The sequence below is a fragment of the Bos indicus genome, chromosome 6, assembly GCF_029378745.1.
Source record: "Bos indicus isolate NIAB-ARS_2022 breed Sahiwal x Tharparkar chromosome 6, NIAB-ARS_B.indTharparkar_mat_pri_1.0, whole genome shotgun sequence".
Classification (NCBI taxonomy): Eukaryota; Metazoa; Chordata; class Mammalia; order Artiodactyla; family Bovidae; genus Bos; species Bos indicus.
The window spans coordinates 25,211,190-25,234,453 of NC_091765.1; the positions used below are offsets into that span (position 1 = coordinate 25,211,190).

General features: G+C 40.6%; 1 long non-coding RNA gene across 5 annotated transcripts in view; it reads right to left on the reverse strand.

Annotated features, from left to right (window-relative positions):
* Positions 1-6,977, reverse strand: part of LOC109560304 (uncharacterized) — a 136,098-nt gene extending 129,121 nt beyond the window's left edge. For 4 of the 5 annotated variants that reach the window (XR_011567099.1, XR_011567100.1, XR_002180911.2 and 1 more), the window contains exons 1-2: positions 6,567-6,977; positions 3,501-3,717 (exon numbers count right to left, since the gene is read on the reverse strand). This is a non-coding gene — a long non-coding RNA (uncharacterized lncRNA). The remainder of the gene's footprint in view (positions 1-3,500; positions 3,718-6,566) is intronic. The other variant, XR_011567101.1, reaches the window with a different exon arrangement.
* Positions 6,978-23,264: the final 16,287 nt, after the last annotated feature.

Sequence of the window (23,264 nt, forward strand, 5' to 3'; positions counted from 1 at the left end):
TCAATCTTCTCAGCAGCTTGCTTCACCCTTTCTCTCCCTGGGCAATCTCATCCATCCCTGTGACTTCTCTCAAGCACTCTGTAATTCCTGCAGCCACCAGCAGGTTGGTGGTGGACCATTGGGTGAGATTTCTCTGCCATGATGTCCCAGGACCCTAACATACTGAAGTGTGAAGCCAGAGGAAAAGAAATAGATGGTTGTCTGACCTATTCTTAAGAAATGTAGCATAACACCAACCTATTTGATCCATCCAGCAAAACTTCAAAACTAAAGGATGCATTGCCTGCAAACTCTGAAGGGAGTGGAGAAGGGCATGTTCAAAAAGCTAAGCCTTTCACTTGTGAAAATCTGCTAGTTTGCCCTGAAACATGAAAACTGAGAAGGAAGATTAATGTGTCATAATCAATTGAAGAATATTTTTACCTAAAAATACAACCAATACCTAAACAAAGAATATAGTAAACTCATTTCTAACTGGTAGGCACAGCAAAGACACAGCAATTAAAGTTTAAAATTACAAATTTCCAATATAAGTCAAGAATTTTTTTTTCAAGTAAGTGCTATTGTTATTTCTAGTTTTCATTCTCACACTGAAGAAAACTTCAAACTTCCACATTTTACAAACTTCAAACATTCATTATGAATGTTTATAAATTTTTGGCCTTATAACTGTGTACTATTTTCTTTTCTCCAAAACTTAACTGCTTTGGAATAATGGGCATAGGTATTTAACCACTTATTTGCAGTTAACTGGGCTTCCCAGGTGGCACTAATGGCATAGAACCCACCTGCCAATGCAGGAGACTGAGACACAGGTTCAGTCCCTGGGTTGGAAAGACTCCCTGGAGGAGGGCATGGAAACCTACGCTGGAGCATGCACTAATTTGCCTCCTTACACTCTTGTTGTCTCTGCAAGCACCACACACAACTCCTTACCAGCCAGTCATGGCAGCATTTGCTACTTAGATGTCTGACATTCCTCCCGTCAGGTTTATTTTTCCCTTTTCCCTAAGTTCCTCTTTCAGTTCTAGCCACTATCCCTAGATAATATTGTCCCAATTGCATCCTTATACAAGGATGATGCCCAGATATGTAAATCACACCAGGATTCCTACTGTCCAAACCCTCACCACCAACTGCCTGTGAACTACTCCCACTAGACAAGCCCATCCCAAGTTCAGTAAGCTCTGGTGGGAATTTATCCTCTCCATCTCAAAAGATGTTCTTGTGTGATACCTATTTCCAAAATACTCTCTCAAAATCTTTATATCATCTTTAAATCTCTTCTTCTTGTCCATGGTAAATACATTTTCATGCCCATTAATTTTTTTCCTTCTCAATCAGTCTTCATAATCCTCCAACTTTTCATTTACATGAACCCTACCCATATTCAGACTCTTGTTTCTCAACTATAATCATAGTCTAACTGATTTCCCGCCCCCCTGTACGTGTCCCTTTCTGAATGACCTTTCCCTCTGATCTCAACATTAATTTCCTTTCTCACTCTTACTAAACTTCCCATGCATAAAATTAAAATCTACCCTTTGTCATCTAGCATACCTTGGCTCCAGTCTTTTATTCTAGGTTATTCTCCTACCACAATCCCACATCCTTGTCACTTGTTGAAATAATAACTACATCTGTATTAGCCAGAAAGGACAAAATTATGTTACAGTAACAATCCTAAAACCTCACCAGCTTTCAACAAGGGTTTAGGTCTTGCTTATGATTCCAGTCTTTGGGGCAGACTGCATCTTACTCCATGCTGTCTTTATTTAAATAAGTAAGTGTTAGTCACTCAGTCATGTCCAGCTCTTTGTGATCCCATGGACTATAGCCTGCCAGGATCCTCTGTCCATGGAATTCTCCAGGCCAGAATACTGGAGTGGGTTGCCATTCCATTCTCCAGGGGATCGTCCCAACCCAGGGATCAAACCCAGGTCTCCTGCATTTCAGGCAAATTCTTTACCATCTGGGCTTCCCTCATAGCTCAGTTGGTAAAGAATCCACCTGCAGGGCAGGAGGACCCCGGTTCAATTCCTGGGTCAGGAAGATCCTCTGGAGAAGGGATAGGATACCCACTCCAGTGTTCTTGGGCTTCCCTTATAGCTCAGCTGGTAAAGATTCCACCTGCAAAGTAAGAGACCTGCGTTCAATCCCTGGGTTGGGAAGATCCCCTGAAGAAGGGAAAGGCTACCCACTCCAGTATTCTGGCCTGGAGAATTCCAGAGAATTCCAAGGATTGAAAATCTGTGGGGTTGCATAGTCAGACAGGACTTTCACTTTCACTTTTCTTTACCATCTGAGCCACCAGGGAAGCCCTGTCTTTATTTAAGGTTCTGGATAAAGGAGCCCTGCCTGGAACTTGACAGTCTTAGGACAGAGGGAAAAGAGGGATGGCTCTTTAAATTTCTCCCCATATTTCATTGGTCAAGGCAAGTCCAATGGCTGTGCCTGGTATTAATGGGACAAGAGTTATAATTCTCCCACATGGAAGGTCCCAACAGAGACTGTCAGCAAATATTTTGGACAAATAACACAATCTACCACACCATCATTAAAGTACAACATAAATTCCACCATGTTTTCAGTGTTTTTCTTCTTCTAGGCCACAGTGTCTCAACAGCACCACTATTAACAATTTGGGCCAGATAATTCTTAGTTGTGGGATTTGTTTGATCATTGTATAATGTTTAGCAGCATGCCTAGCCTCAACCTACTCCAAAAGTAAAAGTGTTAGTTGTTCAGTCATGTCCAACTCTTTGCAGCCTGCCAGGCTCCTGTCCATAGGTTTAGCCAGGCAAGAATACTGGTGTGGGTAGTGATTCCCTTCTCCAGGGCATCTTCCTGCATTGCACACAGAATCTTCACTGTTTGAGCTGCCAGAGAAGGGAAAGCCCCAACCTACTCCTAACCTAGCTCCAAACATGTTCACCCACCATGCCAATCAAAAATGGCTCCAGACCTTCAGAAAAGTTCCCTGGAGGGGTGAAATCACCAGCAATCAGTGACCACTGGTCTGGTCTATGAGTCCCTAAGGAATAGGAACTGTATCTTAGCTGTGACTTAGCATCCTCATGGCACTAACTCCTATGGTACATGTTTAATCATTGTCATCAAAATAGAATTACAATTTCAGGACAAGATTTTCTTTATTAAAAAATCAAAAGCAATATTTGTCTCTCAGGTTTCTTTAGGGAAAAAACATAAATTTTAGAGACAGGAAGGCCAAAGCTTCTGGCTTCAACACTCCATAAGATTCTGGGAATGCTGCTTAACCTCAGTTTCTTCATCTTCAAAATGGGCACAGCAGCATTCCCCTTGCAGCTTTGTGATGACGAGTGGCTGCAAATTGCTTGGTGTTGGGTGTCTGCTCAGTAAATGGCAGCTATCATCATCATCACCGTCAGCACAGCATCCCTTCCTCCATAACACCCTTGAATATGAGATGTTTAAAAACCTATTTGCCCTCTTGCATAGAAATGCCAAATGTTACTCACAGAAAGAGAACAGCATGGTCCCACGAAATACCGCCTATGTTTGTTTCTCCATAAATAAGACTTGTTGTCAAGAAACTTGAGCTCAGTGCTCGTGGCTCTGCCACGAAACACATAAGCTTGGATATGAGCAACAGGTTTTTTTTGCAGCACTTTCCTGGATGTCAGCAGAATCTCACAAATCAGGCAAGAAAAGTCCAAAACATATGCCCTCAGCAACCTGCCAAAAAACCAATAAAAGGAACTGTGAGTAGAGCCAAAATCAAGGAGGCAGGCAGCAGTGGGGCTGCAAACTCCAATACATTCACATGGAAATGCATTTCCTTTCAGTAAAAACCATTCCAACTGATGAAAAGAACCTTCATGCAGCTACCTATCATATAGGCAGGAGCTTCAAAATGACAAATGTCCTGCATTTTTTTAAAAAATACAACCATTTGGAACAAGATATGTTGACAACTAGTGGTTTTGTGGCTAGTAAGTATAACTCAGCATGGAAGAACTGGCCTTTTATAATGAAGTAACATACTGTGATGTTATCAAGACTTAGGCATTTTTATATCAAGTGAAAAATATCTCTTGTTTTCTGGTTAAGAAATGAACGCATGGCATGGCAATCAACACAAGTTTAAAATACAGAAAAAAAAAAAAAAATAGCAGAGGTCTCAGTTTATAAAAGATACGCTGTGTGTTCTTTTTTCAGAAGACTATGATCCCCTGGCTGGCCAAACGAAATGTAGAGAGTTTGCGGCTTTGTGTGTTAGACTTTTTTTTTTTTTTTTTAACAATTGTGAGACTTTCAAGCTGGTAGGATTTCAACCGAAGGCCCTGGAGACTTAAACGCTTGTATTCCCGGCATTAGGAGCAAACGCTGCAGCAGCATCAACAGGGAAAGCTCCTGTTCCATCAGAGCTGGGATTTCAAACCAGAGGCTGTTGTGATTCAGCCTGTTTCTTCAGTGAAGCTGGGGTCAGCCGGCTTCAAAGATTAAGCTTGTTTGACCCTGCACATCAACACTCAGAACCACGCTGCCTTGGCCACGGGGTCGCAGCGTCCTAGTCCCTGCTGGCTGTAAGAGGATCCTAGCCGGCCGCTCCACCTCGCCCAGCGCCGCATCTCCTCCTCCGCCCCGGGGTACCAGACTGCGCTGTAGTAACCAAAGGACTTTTCGGCAACAAACTGGCTCCACTCAAAACTGTGTTTCCTCCACTTGCAACACTCAACCTTGATGATTTAATGAGCCCCAAAGGGAAGCCTCTGCATAGCTTACTGAATTCTAATTAGATAATTAAACCAGATAGCAAAAATCTTTACTTTTGTAGGGGTAAAACGTAGGCTGATGTTTTATCGTGTGCAACTAACATTCCACAAGCAAAGCATTCCCAAACGTTTTTCAAAATAAATAAACATTCAGTTCCAAACTCAGAAATTAATACTTGCTTTCCTCAAGGTTCTGGGACTGTCATATGATATATTTTTTTAAAGGGTTGAGAAAGAATAAATACAGAGATCTTCATACATGCATGCATTTAGTCGGTAAATATTTATTTATTCAACACCACTCTGTGCCAGCCACTGTTCTGAGCTCCCAATAGGGAGAAACTTCTAAGGTCTCCTTTAAGTGGGGATTTAAATATAAACTAATGATAACCACAACAAATATTTATGTCCATAATTTAGGCTAAAAATAGAAACATTTCAGCCTTTATTTTTCATGTTCATTTACCTCGACCTCACTATTCCAACATGAGTAACCAGCCACTGACATGTATTGCCTCGTGTACTTTTCCCTTTATATACTTTATGACTCTTCCAACTGTGGATGATTTGCAAAGCAAATGAAAATTATTTCTCAGAAGTAGTTTTGACATAAAAGCAAAAGTGAAGGCCTAACAATATGGCTCTTTCTTCAGTGCTAATGCACTTGCATAAGGAAAGTGGTTTTAACTGAAAGTAAAAATTACTGACAGGACCTCATTGCAATTCTATTCTGGAAGACTTTGAAGGAGAATGAGACAACTTTCAGTTGTCAAAAACTTGGGAGGGAGTAGAACATTGAGACAAAAAAACTTAAGGAAAACATTTTTAAAGAGGGAAAACCTGGTTTATCCTTTTTTCTCCTTTCTTCCATCCACCCTAAAAAAAATACAGAACTTTATTATTCAGTTTTCCATTGCTTTTGTACAAATGTTTAAAAGATTGCTCAAATTACCCTATATGTTTTTAATTTTCCCTTATTTTCTTTCTTTGCAAATCCATGTTGCTTGTTCTTTTGGGGAAGAGGACTAACAACATTTTTGCTGATAAAATAAGTCAGAATTAGATATTACCTTTTTTTCTTCTTTCTTCATTCCTAATTGATTTCTTCAGGAAATTAGTGGACCCTACTGATATTCTCAAAGCAAAATTTTGACCAGTCAGTGCTAACCAAAAGTATCACAGAATAACACTAGGCTGTTCTGCACAGTGGCAGACATGAGGTGGAAACGCAAAACATTCAAGCATCTGAAAATTTCCCAAATAATTGTTTCACATGAACAAATTCTATGAATGATTAGATATGAACTTTTCACTTTTAACCTGAAGGTGTGTTTTTATAACAGTTGTAGGGCTAGAAATAAAATTTTGATGATCCTACAATGACTTCTTGAGTTTTGCTTTCTCCAAAAGGAAGACATAAATGAATTACAGTTGACTGAGACAATGATGTCATAACAGAGACTATTTTGGTGTTTTCCACTGTGGCAGGCTCAAAAGAGAAGTGGGATCCAAGAACAAACGGGATCAAGTCCCCTTTCTGGGCCGTTCTACCATGTTTCCTCTTCTCTAAATATCATTAGCCATTTTAGACTCACACACACACACACACACAGCCCTCAGAGATGTGTTTAAGTCAGTTGTCAAGAACAGAAAGAACATTATCTTATTTTATTTAGTGACGATTTCCACTATAGAATTTACCAAACTATCTTTTGAACTGTATATTGGCCTAAATGGGGCAACTTTTGCTTTAGAATATAAACAATAACTCTCCTTTTAAAGTTTAATTTGATTGACATCAAAACTCACTCTAATGATGATGAGAATCCACACCGAGAAGCTCTCCACGGAAGACCCTGTATCCAACTCTCAGGATCTGAGTGTCAGAGAGAACACAACACAGGCCTGAGACAGGCCAGGGCGGAAACTTGAGCCCTGAGTCACAGATCTGCATGCTGAGCAGAGTCGATGTAAGTGATATAGGAAGCCAGGTGCAGTCCGGGAGAAAGGGGTTGATAGAAACAAAACTCAGGAAAGCAGATTTGCAAAGTAGGGTTAAAATTCAGGCCTAGAAGGGAAATGCAGTGAGAATGAGAAACCCAGGCAAAGGCAAATGAGGCAGACACTGTGAACACTGGATAATTAGGCTGCGACAGGAGGCAAACGTCTCAGGGGCAGCAGGAGCTGCATTCAAACTGAACACCAGAAATGTCTGTTTCAAACTATTTCCAGACCCCACTCACTGATCAGAACACAGCCCCTGGGGTCCTTCCAGTCCAACTCATCAGTGGTTCAAAGAGCAGGCAGGAGTTTAACTGCAGCAGCAGACTCTCAGTGCAGCCCCACAGCCTATCTAAAACCTTTGGGCTATATGTGTTTTGCAGTTTAGAATTTTTCAGATATTAGTAAGCATGAAACAACTCGTATGGATCGCCAAAGGAATTATGCTGAGTGAACAAAGCCAATCACCAAAGACCACATAATGTACAATTCTATTTATCTAGCATTCTAGAAATGACAAACTTGTAGAGGTGGAAAACATACAAGTGGTTGCCAGGGGCTAGGGAGAGGGCTGGTGAGGGAGGTATCTGTGTCTATAATAGGGGAGCGCAACAGACCCTTAGGATGAGCTGTGTTGCATCTGACTGTGGTCGTAGCCACACAAATCTATACATAGTAGAATCGCAAGGAACTGAAGGGAGTGTATGTAAAACTGATGAAATCCATATAAAGCCCATATGTGCTCAGTCGCTCAGTCGTGTCTGATTCTTTGCAGCCCCATGGACTGTAGCCTGCCAAGCTCCTCTGTCCATGGAATTTTCCAAGCAAGAATACTGCAGTGAGGTGCCATTTCCTACTCCAGGGGATCTTCCCCACTTAGGGGTCGAACTCGTGTCTCTTGCATCTCCTGCATTGGCAGGTGGATTCTTTACAACCAAAGCCACCTGGGAAGCCCAATAAAGTCCATGGATTGTATCAAAGTCAGTCTCCTGGTTGTGATGTTGTACTACAGTTACAAATGTGACCATTGGGGGAAATTAGGTGAAGAATATACTACATGTATTCTTTCTTACAACTGCAAACAGATATACAAGTCTCAAAATTTAAAAAAAAATTAAAGAAACATTAAGAAAGCAATAAAGTACATATTCAGAACATTAGGTAACACTGCAAACAATGTCAAACACATGAATATTTCTGCAGAAAAGTGTGTGACTATTCACACCAAGTGAAATGCAGGTTATCAATAGACTTCAGTCAGCTGAGGTCAGGTTTTATGACCACATGAGTTTGGTCAGGTATTGCTGCCAAATCAGCCATGAAAACACTTTGGTTTTTCAGAGCTTTTTGGATTTGGAGCTACAGATAAAGAATTATAACTGCAAGTCTCACTCTGGTCTCATGGAGAAAGGCAATGATGGATAACACTGACTGGTCTGTTTTTTATGCCCTGTTTCCCTTACTCGTTTCATATTCTCTGCTCTGTGCGAGAAGAACTGGGGGGGATTGAAAATTTTAATATAACGCTTCAATCACAGAAGGTTTGAGAAAAAGTTATTTTGTTGTATCCATTTGAGAAGGCAGTCAGCAATTCCCAGAATTGAATATGAGGGATGGAGCTATGTGGGAAAGGCAAGATCAGCATGGAATAGAACATTCCTGAACCTGTCCTAGGGTGTCTCCTTAGCACCACTCTGTCATCTGTTTGGTAATGAATTTTCAAAACTTTAGAAGTTCCTAAATTCAAAAATAGCATATATATAATCAATACACATACATGTAGAATTCAACTGTTGCTGCTGAATGGGTATTGAATAAATAGCTAAGGTACCACAGCTCAAGAACTGAGGGTCAGATTATTCACTGCCCCTCAACAGGCATCATGATTCTGTCAGTACAACTAGATTGGGATTAAAGCATGTATCTCAAAAGAGAAAGCAGGGAAAAAAAAGAGGAATGATGGTTTGGGGTGGCTCAAGTCATAAAAATGTGGGGGTTTTACAAGAAAGGGTGTTTGATTCCTGTCCAGCAGCAAAGCGAAATTCATTAGTAGACCTGGTTCTAGGGTGAGGAAGTCAAAATGATGATGGAGAACCATGTGGCAGAAGGATAAGCCTTGAGATGAGGGAGACTAATCAAGATGCTTACGAGACTGCATCTGCCCTTCTTGTGTAGAGAAAGGCTAGCAAGGTTGCTGACTGTACTCCCACGCTCCTGGCAGCCCTGCTAATTACCTAGCACAGCACTCAGTAAGTATGTGTTGAATGAATTAGTCATGGCACACTTTCCCTCTGATGCCAGCCATGCCCTCAGAATGCCTCTCACACATTCTCCAGGCAGTCACGACCAATGGATCAGAGATGTGATCAGAAACAAACCTGCCATCCTCACGCTGAAGTGAACCCGGGCTCAGCAGCTTGGCTGTTCCTTCTGAACTTCAGTATGTATTAATCTCAGTTCTTACTTTTTCCTTAGAAAATGCTTTTTAGGGGGAAAATATCAACAAGGCTAACAGTAAATAAAAGAAGGGAATTTTTCCCTCTTGGCATAAAGAGGGAGTGTGGGTAGTTAATGCCTCAGAACTAAGTATGGTATAGGAAACAGGTTTCCCTCTGTGAGAAAATCCAAAATTTAATTAAAACTTGAGGAATTATGAAAACATCTGCCTTCCCCATATGTGCTTTCCTCCTGTAGAGTCTGTGTGTGTGTGTGTGTGTGTGTGTGCGTGCGTTCATGTATGTGTGCATGTGTAGTTTGAGATCAGACTTTCTTTACAATCATAAAGCTCCATTTGCCACTTGTTCTAGATAAATGACAGTCTACTGAAGATGAAGACTGAAGACTCTCTGAGAAGAGAAAAAAGAACCAAGTCACCCATAACATCAGCAATACAGGGAGAATATTCGTTCAATTAACATTTACTAAGTGCCTCATATATGTGCAATACGAGTGTGCAGTTGCTGTGGTAAGCAAAGCTGTCATGGCCTTTACTCCACAGCAAAATAGGAAGGAGGCCATTAATCAAATTACCATATTTATGTATAATTATAAACTGAATTAAGTACCCTGAAGGTACCATGATATCCTGGAATAACAACAATAATAAAACCAATTTTATGTGAATAGAGCATTCATTTGGAGGTACAAATGAAAGGTGTCCCAGGAAGGGAGGAAGAGATGTGAGCTATCTAATGTGGGAGTAGCATGTTCAAGGGCCCTGAGGCAGGAAGCAGCGTAGCAGCTCCCACAGAGTAGAATGCCTGTGTGGCTGGAGTGAGGGCAGAGGGCAAAATGTTCTAAATGAGGCTGAGAAAAAAGCAGAGGGCATTAGCAGGGACTTGAAGGCCATGGAAAGAACTAAATTTCCATCTTAACTGCCATGCGTATGTGCTAAGTCACTTTGGTTGTGTCCAACTCTGTGCGGACCCTATTAACTGTAGCCTGCCAGGCTCTTCTGTCTATAGGATTCTCCAGGCAAGCATACGGGAATGAGTTGCCCATGCCCTTCTCCTTAACTGCTGTAGGAATCCCTTAAATCATCTTAAGAAGTGAAGTAATTATGTTTATGCTTCCCAGGTGGCTCAGTGGTAAAGAATCTGCCTGCCAATTTAAAGAGATGGGACCTCCCTGTTGGTCCAGTGGTTAGCACTCTGTGCTTCCAATGCAGGGGGCCTGGGTCCAATCCCTAGTCATGGAACTAAGATCCCACATGCCTGTGGCACAGCCAAAAATATATAGGGCTTCCCTCATATCAGTAAAGAATCTGCCTGCAATGCCAGAGACCCACGTTCGATCCCTGTGTTGGGAGGATCATCTGGAGAAGGAAACAGTAACCCACTCCAGTATTCTTGCCTGGAGAATCCCATGGACAGAGGAAGCTGGCAGGCTGCAGTCCATGGGGTCCCAAGAGTTGGACACAACTTAATGTCTAAACCACCAGGAGATTCCAGTTCAATACCTGGGTCAGGAAGATCCCCTGGAGATGGAAATGACAACCCACTCCAGCATTCTTGCCTGGGGAAATTCCATGGACAGAAGAGCCTGGTGGGCTCCATTCCATAGGATTGCAAAGAGTTGTACACAACTGAGCACACACACACAATTATGTTTGTGCTGCATAGATACCTGTGTGGCTTGATGCTAAGAGGACACTAGAGCATTAATGTGGCAAACTGGGGTTTCTGTTGTTTGCCTAAGTCATGCCTGACTCTTTGTGACACCATGGACTATAGCACACCAGGCTCTTCTGTCCTCCAGGTCTCCCAGAGTTTATTAAAATTCATGTCTATTGAGTCAGTGATGCTATCTAACCATCTCATCTTCTGCCACCCCCTTCTCCTTATGCCTTCACTCTTTCCCAGTATCAGGGTCTTTTCCAATGAGTTGGCTCTTCACATCAGGTGGTCAAAGTATTAGAGTTTCAACTTTAGCATCAGCCCTTCCAATGAATATTCAGGATTGATTTCCTTTAGGATTGATTGGTTGATCTCCTTGGAGTCCAAGGACTTCTCCAACACCACAGTTTGAAACCATCAATTCTTTGGTACTCAGCTTTCTTTATGGTCCAACTCTTACATTTGTACATGACTACTGGAAAAACCATAGCTTTAACTATACAGTTCTTTGTCAGCAAAGTAATGTCTCTGTTTTTAAACATGCTGTCTAGGTTTGTCTTACCTTTCCTACCAAGGAGCAAGTGTCTTCAATTTCATGGCTGCAGTTACCATCTGCAGTGATTTTGGAGTCCAAGAAAATAAAATCTGTCACTGCTTCCACTTCCCCCCAACCCCCGCCATCTATTTTCCATGAAGTGATAAGACCAGATGCTATGATCATAGGTTTTTGAATGTTGAGTTTTAAACCAGCTTTTTCTCTCTCCCTTTCACCCCCATCAAGAGGCTCTTTAGTTCCTCTTTACTTTCTCCATTAGAGTGATATTATCTGTATATCTGAGGTCATTTATATTTCTTCTGGCAACCTTGATTCCACCTTGTGATTCATCCAACCTAACATTTCACATGATGTACTATGCATATAAGTTAAATAAGCAGGGTGACAATGTACAGTCTGACATACTCCTTTCCCAATTTTGAACCAGTTCATTGTTTCATGTCTGGTTCTAACTTGCTTCTTGACCCACATACAGGTTTCTCAGGAGACAGGTCTGGTATTCCCATCTGTTCAAGTATTTTCCATAGTTTGTTGTAATCTCAAAGGCTTTAGCATAGTCAGTGAAGCAGACATTGATGTTTTTCTGGAACTCCCTTGCTTTCTCTATGATCCAAAGAATGTTGGCAATTTGGTCTTTGGTTCCTCTGCATTTTCCCCATTACTATGATTTGCATTCTGCCTTGACTACCTTGACTTTGGTCTCAGGATATTCTAGTTAGCCAAATCCCTTTGGCACAGCATATGAACACATCTGGAGTTCACTCCACCTTTGAGTGAAACCCTTCTCCTTTCAGGTAATTTTGAATGATTTCATATCACCTTGTTCCTCTGATCCTGTTTAAAATTAAAACATGATTAGACGTCAGTGTCTGTATGTCTTAACTTCTGAATAATTTTCAATCTTCAAAAAATTTTCTTGGCTTAAATACCACCAAATAAAATCCTGGCTCATGCATTTTCAAGTCAGTTAAGGCCTAGGGTGGTTTGACAGTTAATATACATCACATTTCTCTAAACTTTCAACTTGAATAAAAGTAAATGAAAAATGAAGACTTCTTTGCAATCTGGTAAAGCATCCATGGTGAGCCACCCAGAATAATAATGGATGAACCCAGTTATAAGAATTATATGAAATTACTTGGTGCTTTAAGGACTAGGTAAGCTCAAAGTAGACAGTATTCAGAAGGCTCTTTCATTCCCACTGAGATTCCAAAGGAGATCTTAAAACAGAGGGGGAAAAAACACTGTGCAAGAAAAGGCAAGACTGCTTTTAAAGGTTCAAATCAGCTAATTTCATTCCTATTCTCTCCTTTCCCCTATCACCCTTATGCAGAGTGCAGCAAATAGGTATCATTTGCCTTTTTAATAATCTGAATCTTAACAATGAACACACTGAAGAAATGACCACATGGTCTTCTCTGTATTCAGTTAATTAAGAGTAAGTATTCTGCTGATTTGCAATTTTGCAGAACAACCAACCAGCTGTTTGACTGCATTTTTCATTAACAAACAGTGAGTTTGGAGTTGTAAAAACACATCTTAAGGCTGCATTCAGTGAAGTAATTATCTAAGGCAACATGGCTATTAAGAGGTGAAAATAGTAACAAACCATGCTTGGAATTTGGGTTTAAATCCTTAATTAATTTTAAATTATTCTAATTTATATTATATCATATATTAATTATTAATTTATATTATATTCTATAATAATTTCATAGATAATAGACCTAAAGAAAAATGTTCGAAATATTAAAAATACCTGAAAATAAAGATGAGAAATTGAATAGGCAAGAAGAAAATTTCTTGCTTAGCGGAAAGTTCCTCCACATTTCCCTGTAAATCAAGATTGAAAAGCAAGGTATACTATCTACAGCAATAAATGCCAGATAATTGCTTCTGAGGCCATATTTTCCCCAACAGAAAGATCCTCTCAGTAAATAAATGTCCAAAGTTGTGGTTTTTTTAAACTAGCATTTATCTTTCTACAAACAACAAGCTAATTGCAAGGAATTCAGAGTTCACTGGCTCAGTGCAACCTCCTAAATGGAAGGCCTTTCTGGGCCAGAATTAAGACTCTGTACGCCCAAGATAGCTTGCTGCTTTCAAAAGGGAAGGATGTCATATTCCCCATGATCCCAACTCCTAAGAAGAAAGATACATGGACTTCTTATCTCTCTTGCATTATTAGTACAAATTCTGACCTTCCCTAAACTGAACTTTCCAAAGTGAATGGTGGAATTGGGAAAACAGAAAGTCAAGCTATGGACATTCTATCAAAGGAGCTCCTAAACAAGGAGGACTTCGGGGTAAAGAGGAAGGCTTCCCTTGTAGTTCAGCTGGTAAAGAATCCGCCTGCATTGCGGGAGACCTGCGTTCAATCCCTGGGTTGGGAAGATTCCCTGAAGAAGGGAAAGCTACCCACTCCGGTATTCTGGCCTGGAGAATTCCAAGGACTCTACAGTCCACAGGGTGGCAAAGAGTTGGATGTGATTGAGCAACTTTCACTTTCACGGAAAGGGCAGGGGTGCTGTGTGCTAAGTTGCTTCAGTAGTGTCCAACTCTTTGCAACCCTATGGACTGTAGCCTTGCCAGGCTTCTCTGTCCATGGGATTCTCCAGGCAATACTGAAGTGGGTTGCCATGCCCTCCTCCAGGGGACTTTCCCGACCCAGGGATAGAATCCATATTTTCTGCAGCTCCTGCCCTGTAGAGGAATTCATTACTGCTGAGCCACAAGGGAAGCCCAAAGGGCAGGGGGACGGAAGGAGCTGGGAAACTGGGATTAACGCATAAATACTATTGACAATATGTATAAAATAGATAACTAGATATCTTATAGATAATAAGATAATAATATTATAGATAATAAGAACATATTGTATAGCGTAGGGAACTCTACTTAATGGAATGCGGCAACCTGAATGGGGAGGAAGTCCAAAAGAGAGAAGGGATACATGTATATATATATAGCTGATTCATTTTGCTGCACAGTAGAAAGTAACACAACATTAAAAAGCAATGATACTCCAATAAAAATTACTTTTGAAAACAGAGGAAGGCTTCCGACTGGTGTTGTTCTTCATGTTCTATCTAAATCTGAATATTTGAGGATTGTATATGCAAAGTTGCCTTTGAGAATTTTCTAACCAAGTTCCTAATTTTTCTTTCAAGTCACCAGGTCTGTATCATCCACTAATTCAAATAAATATTGACAACCAAAATGTCTGAGGTCTTCAATGATCATTCTTTCAGACTCCCTCCTCTCAGAGGTGAACTATAAGCCCCGAGTCACATAGGGAATTTGTTGGTGACATACCCAAAACCACAGAAGGGGCTCACTAAGTGATTTTGATCATTCCTCCCAGTTCTTTCGAAAAGCAGTTTTTCCTCCCCAGTGTGCTGAAAGCATAGGAGCCACCAGAGGAATTAGTTCTTCATCTCCAAATCCTTCCAGACCAGTTCTGCTGGCTGGTTCCCCCAGCTTCCTTAACCTAACTTTTCCTTCCCTCATTTGTCTCCTAAGAATGCTCTTTCATCAGGGCCTTGCATCTTTCCCAGGATGTGATTGTTCTGTTTTGCTCCCTCTGGCCCACCACACACACCGTGGTGGTGTGTCAGAGCCACCCCATCCTTCCAAAGTCCCAGCGGGGCTCTGTTCCAGAAGGGCTGTGACCCCCTACCCCCACCTCATCTTGCTCCTCTCTGCTTCCCGTTAAAATACTTGTAACTGAACATAGCCAGATATGAGGCTTTAGTTTTACCACACAGTTTTGACAAAAATACTGGATACATTTCATGTTTTCATACCATAAAATTGAAATTATCAGCCATTGTGCTCAAAGCTGAGTGCCCTCGACTTTGCAGACATTTTGCCTATAAAACAGGAGTTCTCTTCTGGCTTCCTGTGTGTGGATGAAATGCCAGTGAGGTCATGATAGAAGCCAGAAAGGACTCTTAGAAACCAAGACCACTGCATCAATAACACCATTGCTGAAGTGAGAGGGGGAAATTACGCAAAATCCAATAAAAAAAATAACTCAGATGGACTGTCATGCTCTAAAGAGGAATGCCTCAGGGCAAAAATAACACACACATGCACACACACACACACACACACACTTAGATGAACAACCCAGGCTTAAAGTTCAGTCTTTGTCTGCATTGTGTCTCTAAAGTTTCCACTTCAAACAGAGCAGAATGACCTGAAGTGTCTTTTCTCATTTTCGTGTAACTTCTTTCAGCTTTTCTGTCAATAAGAAAACTGGGTTTTCAGTCTGTTCACCCTCCCACAGCCTGACCAACTGAAGTCAAAACCAGCCCTACCATTTTCCTCCTTCGTGCAATGAACCTCACATTGGTTTTTGTCTTGACAAACGTCCCTCAACAGCCTACATACCAACCTTTAAAACAATTCAGTCATTCTGTCCTTTAGGCACCCTAAGTTATTCACATTTTGTTCATTTCCAAGTGACTCCCAAACACTTTGCTCTCATCTTCCTCCTTCCCCAAACTAAAAACTCAAGGTTATTACAAAATACACACAAATGCTCTTACCAAATGTGACAACCACTCTGAATGGCTCTAGAAAGAATAGCCATGTTCACCAACAGATATAGAACACAGAATCATAATCTGTTGTGTTAAATAGCCTTTATTTAGTGACTAGGGTAAATATTACTAATAATAATGCTTTAAGAACAACTGAAATGGCTCTAAAATGTTTTATTTATGAAAGTGAAAGTTGCTCAGTCATGTCCAACTCTTTGCAACCCCATGGACTATACAGTCCATGAAATTCTCCAGGCCAGAATACTGGAATGGGTAGCTGTTCCCCTCTCCAGGGGTCTTCCCAACCCAGGAATCGCACCCAGATCTCCCTCATCGCATGCAGATTCTTTACCAGCTGAGCCACAAGGGAAGCCCATGAATACTGAAGTGGGTAGCCTATCCCTTCTTCAGCAGATCTTCCTGACCCAGGAAGCAAACCAGGGTCTTCTGCATTGCAGGCAGATTCTTTACCAACTGAGCTATGAGGGAAGCCCAAAGTGTCTTAGTCATGTCTGACTCTTTGTGACCCCGTGGACTACACAGTCCGCGGAATTCTCCAGGCCAGAATACTGGAGTGGGTAGCTGTTCCCTTCTCTAGTGGATCTTCCCAACCCAGTGATCGAGCCCAGGTCTCCCACATTGCAGATGGATTCTTTACCAGCTGAGCCACCAGGGAAGCCCTTTTATTTATAAAGCCTGCTATAAATTACAATAAGCTTTTTTTGGTTTGGTCAACTAAAACATCATCTACTATAGAGAATCCCCCGTGTGAAATACTAAAATTTTACCCAAAAATGTGGTAAATAAACAGCTACCATTTACTTTGCTCCTGCTGTATATAAAAACCAAGGAACATAAACTCATTTTTTCCCTTACATTCATCCAGTGAAACAGGGGTTATTGGCTGTATTTTGTATGACTCAGATAAAGATGTGACCAAAGGTCACAAAGCTAGTAAATGACAAGATGGAGACTTGAATCTGGTTCTCTCAGATGTTAAGTTCAGGTTTTTCAACTAGGCTTACTATTTCTCATGGGTGCCTGGCATCTTTGAACAGAAGAAGAGGAAGCTTTAAAGGAGAAATGACATTAGGATATTGGTGCATGGTTAATCACTCAGTCATGTCCGACTTTTTGTGACCACATGGTCTGTAGCCTGCCAGGCTCCTCTGTCCATGGGATTCTCCAGGCAAGAATACTGGAGTGGGTTACCATTTCCTTCTCCAGGAGATTTTCCCAACCCAGGATTGAACTGGGGTCTCCTGTATTGTAGGTGGATTTTTTTTTTGCCACTGAGCCACCAGTGAAGCCCTTAGGATATCTGCCTCTTCCTTATAAGTAGCATTAAATCCTACATCAGAGTCCTGAAATCCTAAAAGTTTACAAATTCAAGTATGATTTAACCTACCTGTTCATACTGCCTTAGAAATTTGCTGTGTAAAGATTTAGTGTGCATCTCTGCCAAACCCCAAAATATGTGTTGCATGGCTTAAAACAGTTATCACACTTCAACTATAGTAGCTATAAATGATTGATACAGAACTCAGGGTATTCACTCTAGTAGATGAAGTAAATGTGACTCAGTTAAAGCCCAACATGTTTCAATTCTACAGAGTCCATTTTCTTGACTGTATGTAGACGTTTTTGGCTAAGAAAGATGTACACATTTGTCAAGCCCTGGAGAAAAGCAACACTTGCTCTGGAAAATGTGTATAGGGGCGTTTGAGGGATGAGCTGGATGGATGGAAGAGTCAGGCAATCAGTGTGTAAAGCAAGTTAACTCAGAGGAGCTGCCACTTTATGTATAACACTGATTTCTGCAACAGAGACAAAAGAAAGTCCTGACTGCTAGAAAAGTATCTGGCCTAATAGACCATGAAGAGGAGCTGAATTTTGTCTCTGCAGAGCTCTATGTTTTTTGTTGACTTATCTTGCACTCTTAGGAGTGAGACTACCGAATTTCAAAGACTAATTTTGTCTTCAGTCTCTAGGAGCTCACTATAGACACACTTTTTTTCTCTCCTTGAATTCTGAATTTGTATTTAGAGGTAGAATTGTTACCACAGCCTTATAAAAATGTCCCATCCAGGGAAAACAAAAACATGTTTATACAATAGCTTCCTCTGGATCTTAAAAAATTAAAGGTGATTTGATACCGAACATCTTTAGTAAGAATTAGAATTTCTCTCATGAAATTACTTACCATTTTCTTAATTGGATGTATTCACCCCAGTATGTCAAGTCCTGTGTTTGAATGGTTTCCTGTGACTCTTCAGAGGGAACGCTTTAATAACAAGACCCTGTGTGTGTCACTTTATATTTGGTGAGAGGATTGCACTGGCTCTAATTATATTATAAATGGGACAGCTTCATTAACTAAAGTGGCAGAAATAACAAAAGCATCTAATACTTATTCCACCTGGACATTTCACAAAGCTGAATGACGCTTCCCTATTCAAAAATGCCTCTCTAGTGCATTTATTAAAATGAGCTTTCAACAACACCATTGACTAGAGAGAGAAGATAGCCTCAGCTGTGCTAAAACTTGATTTCCTCTGAGTACCAAATAGCTTCATAAATATTTCAGTACAGATATCAGGGGAAAGCATTTAGAAATTAGAAAGTATGGCAGTGTTTGCAGATTTAGGAATAGCCACAAGTGATTCATGTCAGTTCCGACTTAAAGACCACCTACTATATACTAGGCCATCATCAATGCCAGTGATGCAAAAACAAATGAGAATGGTTTAAAGAGTCCATGGAGCTTCAGGGTGAAATAAACATTTAAATAAAAATTTAAAGATAGCATGGCAGGTATTCTGAGAGAAACATGGAAATAAAAGCAGCTTCAGTGTCCCTCTTCTGAGCCTCTGCCTCCTGTCGCTGTGCTGTGTTCTCATCCATGTTATCTCATTTAATCCTCACAACTAATGATGTGATCAGGTGTTATGAGCTACTGTGGATTTATTCACTCAACAAGGATTTATTGAGTACTTACTTTGGGCTGAGCACTATTCTATGCGCTGGATAACAGGGAACAAGACAAAAATCCCTACTTTCATGGAGTTTCCATTGTCTTGGGAAGAAACAGAAAACAGAAAAATCACTAAATGTATATAACATTTTAAAAGGTGATAAGTTCTATGGAGAAAATTAAAATATGAAAAGGAGGGTGACGAATATAGTTATAAATGGAGTGGATTTCAGGAGACTTCACTGAGAAAAACACATTTGCACAAAACCCTAAAGAAAGTGAGGTAGGGAGCCATAGTGAGAAGCAGGAAGGAAGGAAGTTAACCACACCCATGGAGCAAAGAACTGGCTATGCTGAGAAAGGGAGGAAGACGGCCTACTCACCTCTGAAGAAAGGGAATTGCAGACAATTGTAAGGTACGTGTAAATATCTTAAGGAAATACAAGCCACTCAGCAGATTTAGTGAAAGCAAGGAATGCATGAAATAATGCCATTTCTGTAAAATTATGTGTCTATTCAAGGAGATATATGAAAAAATGTTCAGAGACAGAAATGGAAATTTTTTTGAGTGGTAGAGTGTCAGTTCAGTTCAGTTCAGTCTCTCAGTCATGTCCGACTCTTTGCAACCCCATGAATCGCAGCACGCCAGGCCTCCCTGTCCATCACCAACTCCCAGAGTTCACTCAGACTCACATTCATCAAGTCAGTGATGCCATCCAGCTGTCTCATCCTCTGTCGTCCCCTTCTCCTCCTGCCCCCAATCCCTCTCAGCATCAGAATCTTTTCCAATGAGTCAATTCTTCGTATGAGGTGGCCAAAGTACTGGAGTTTCAGCTGTAGCATCATTCCTTCCAAAGAAATCCCAGGGCTGATCTCCTTCAGAATGGACTGGTTGGATTTTCTTGCAGTCCAAGGGACTCTCAAGAGTCTTCTTTAACACCACAGTTCAAAAGCATCAATTCTTCGGTGCTCAGCCTTCTTCACAGTCCAACTCTCACATCCATACATGACCACTGGAAAAACCATAGCCTTGTCTAGATGGACCTTTGTTGGCAAAGGAATGTCTCTGCTTTTGAATATGCTATCTAGGTTGGTCATAACTTTCCTTCCAAGGAGTAAGCGTCTTCAGGGGTGGCGGCTGGGAGGACCAACCCCACGTCCAAGGAGCAGTGGCTGCGCGGGCGCAGGAGGGCCGAGAGGAACTATCCCACGTTGAAGGTCAGGAAGGGCGGCGGTAAGGAGATACCCCTCATCCAAGGTAAGGAGCAGTGGCTGCACTTTGCTGAAGCAGCTGTGAAGAGATACCCCACGCCCAAGGTAAGAGAAACCCAAATAAGACGGTAGGTGTTGCAAGAGGGCATCAGAGGGCAGATACACTGAAACCATACTCACAGGAAACTAGTCAATCTAATCACACTAGGACCACAGCCTTGTCTAACTCAATGAAACTAAGCCATGCCCGTGGGGCAACCCAAGATGGGGGGGTCATGGTGGAGAGATCTGACAGAATGTGGTCCACTGGAGAAGGGAATGGGAAACCACTTCAGTATTCTTGCCTTGAGAACCCCATGAACAGTATGAAAAGGCAAAAAGATAGGATACTGAAAGAGGAACTCCCCAGGTCAGTAGGTGCCCAATATGCTACTGGAGATCAGTGGAGAAATAACTCCAGAAAGAACGAAGGGATGGAGCCAAAGCAAAAACAATACCCAGTTGTGGATGAGACTGGTGATAGAAGTAAGGTCTGATGCTGTAAAGAGCAATATTGCATAGGAACCTGGAATGTCAAGTCCATGAATCAAGAGTGTCAGTTACTTGTCTCCAAATTTTCTGATTTGTGTGAATGGTTTCCATTAGAAGTATATTATTCTGTCTTCGGGGAGAAAAAAATGATTTTTTTCCTTTTTGGAAAAAAAATTGAATTGGCCTACATTCACTCTTGAATTTAGTGACTTAGATGGTTAAATCCATCTCTACCCACTTTTTCTAAGTAATAAACATTCTGATTTCAGGGCTCATTAACAACTAGTTTAGCCACAACCATTTTCCCCAGACTTTTCTCTGGCTGGCCATGGCCATATGGGTAGGTTTACCCTAGGGGTTGTACATGAAAGAAGTTGGGATGATTCTAAAGAAGTTGCCTTAAAAGAAGGGGCATCATGGACTTTTTCAGCTCTTCTTCCTCCTGCCAGCCTGAAATCAGACATAATTTCTGATGCACATTTTCTTAGAATGTAGGAGCAATTTTCTTGATATCACAGATGACTTCATAAACCACACAACCAGCCCTTGACTCCCACCTTCAGATTTCATAGCAAGAATAAAATTAGGAGTTTGGGATTAACACACTACAGTATATAAAGTAGATAACCAATAAGGACCTACTGTACAGCACATTATACTCATTATTTAACTGTTGCTTCCTTATCTGCATATAGGTTTCTCAAGAAGCAGGTCAGGTGGTCTGGTATGCCCATCTCTTTCAGAATTTTCCACAGGTTATTGTGATCCACACAGTCAAAGGCTTTGGCATTGTCAATAAAGCAGAAATAGATGTTTTTCTGGAACTCTCTTGCTTTTTCCTTGATCCAGCGGATGTTGGCAATTTGATCTCTGGTTCCTCTGCCCTTTCTAAAACCAGCTTGAACATTTGGAAGTTCACAGTTCATGTATTGCTGAAGCCTGGCTTGGAGAATTTTGAGCATTACTTTACTAGCATGTGAGATGAGTGCAACTGTGCGGTAGTTTGAGCATTCTTTGGCATTGCCTTTCTTTGGGATTGGAATGAAAACTGACCTTTTCCAGTCCTGTGGCCACTGCTGAGTTTTCCAAATTTGCTGACATATTGACTGCAGCATTTTCACAGCATCATCTGTCAGGATTTGAAATAGCTCAACTGGAATGCCATCACCTCCACTAGCTTTGTTCGTAGTGATGCTTTCCAAGGCCCACTTGACTTCACATCCCAGGATGTCTGGCTCTAGGTGAGTGATTACACCATCGTGATTATCTGGGTCATGAAGATCTTTTTTGTACAGTTCTTCTGTGTATTCTTGCCACCTCTTCTTAATATCTTCTGCTTCTGTTAGGTCCATACCATTTCTGTCCTTTATCGAGCTACTGAACTAACTGAAAAGGGAAAAGAATCTAAAAAAGATTCTTTTCAGATGTAAAACAGAATCACTTTCCTGGGTATACCTGAAACTAGCACAGTGCTGTAAATCAATTATATTTCGATTAAAAAGTCATCTTCTGATGTTTAAACGACTCCACATTTTCTGGTATGTGGACCTGAACCCAATCCTAGCTGATACGGCATATAAAGCAGAGTCCAGTTCCTGTGTTCTCAGTGCACATTCGGTGCTCATTTTGTTATAACACAGCCACCCCCTCGCACAAGGGAAGGAGTTTTGCAGACAACTGAGCCGAGTCTTGCGGGCTGAATCAGAACTTGAGGCAGCCATATACTGCCACGAGCTAGAAGAAATCTTCAAAAGAGTATGGATAAATTAGAAGCAATTGGATCTAATAGAGTTTATTAACAAGCTAAATTAAGCTAAAATATCACAAAACCAAAGCTTTCCTTTATACCAAGAATACCTAATTAGAAAAAAAAAAAAAAAAACCTCAGTAATAAGAGCAATAAAATGGATTTAAAAACACATAAAAATAAATAAGAGGGGGACTTCCCTGGTGGTCCAGTGGTTAAAACTTCATCATCCAATGTAGAGGGTTCAGGTTTGATCCCTGGTCAGAAAGCTAAGATCCCACATGCTTCAGGGCCAAAAAACCAAAACACAAAACAGAAGCAATATTGTAACAAATTCAGTAAAAACTTTAAAAATGGTCCACATCAAAAAATCTTTTAAAATAAATAAGCAAACTCTAGGAGTATTGAGTAAATAATAAATAAATAAATAGGACGTAAATAAGAAATAAATAAGAATTTGATTTCTTATAAATCAAATTTATAAGACACAACTTTAACAACTGTAAGAGATGACTTAAACAGATCTTCTAAATAAATGCCCCTTACTTGAAAAATATTCACCACAGAAAACATTTGAATGTTATGAAAAATAAGAATAATAAAAATTATTTTTATTAGTTATATTAAAAATATTTTAATTTATTAATAATAAAATATACTTTTATTATTCTTCCCTACAGTAACAAAAGATACATACAGGCTACAGTACATATTGATGCACAGTTCTGATGCAGAAATAAACAAGAAAATAGAATCTTGAAACTTATCCCTAAATACACAGATATTTAGTATATAATAAAAGCAGAATTTCAAATTAGTGGGAA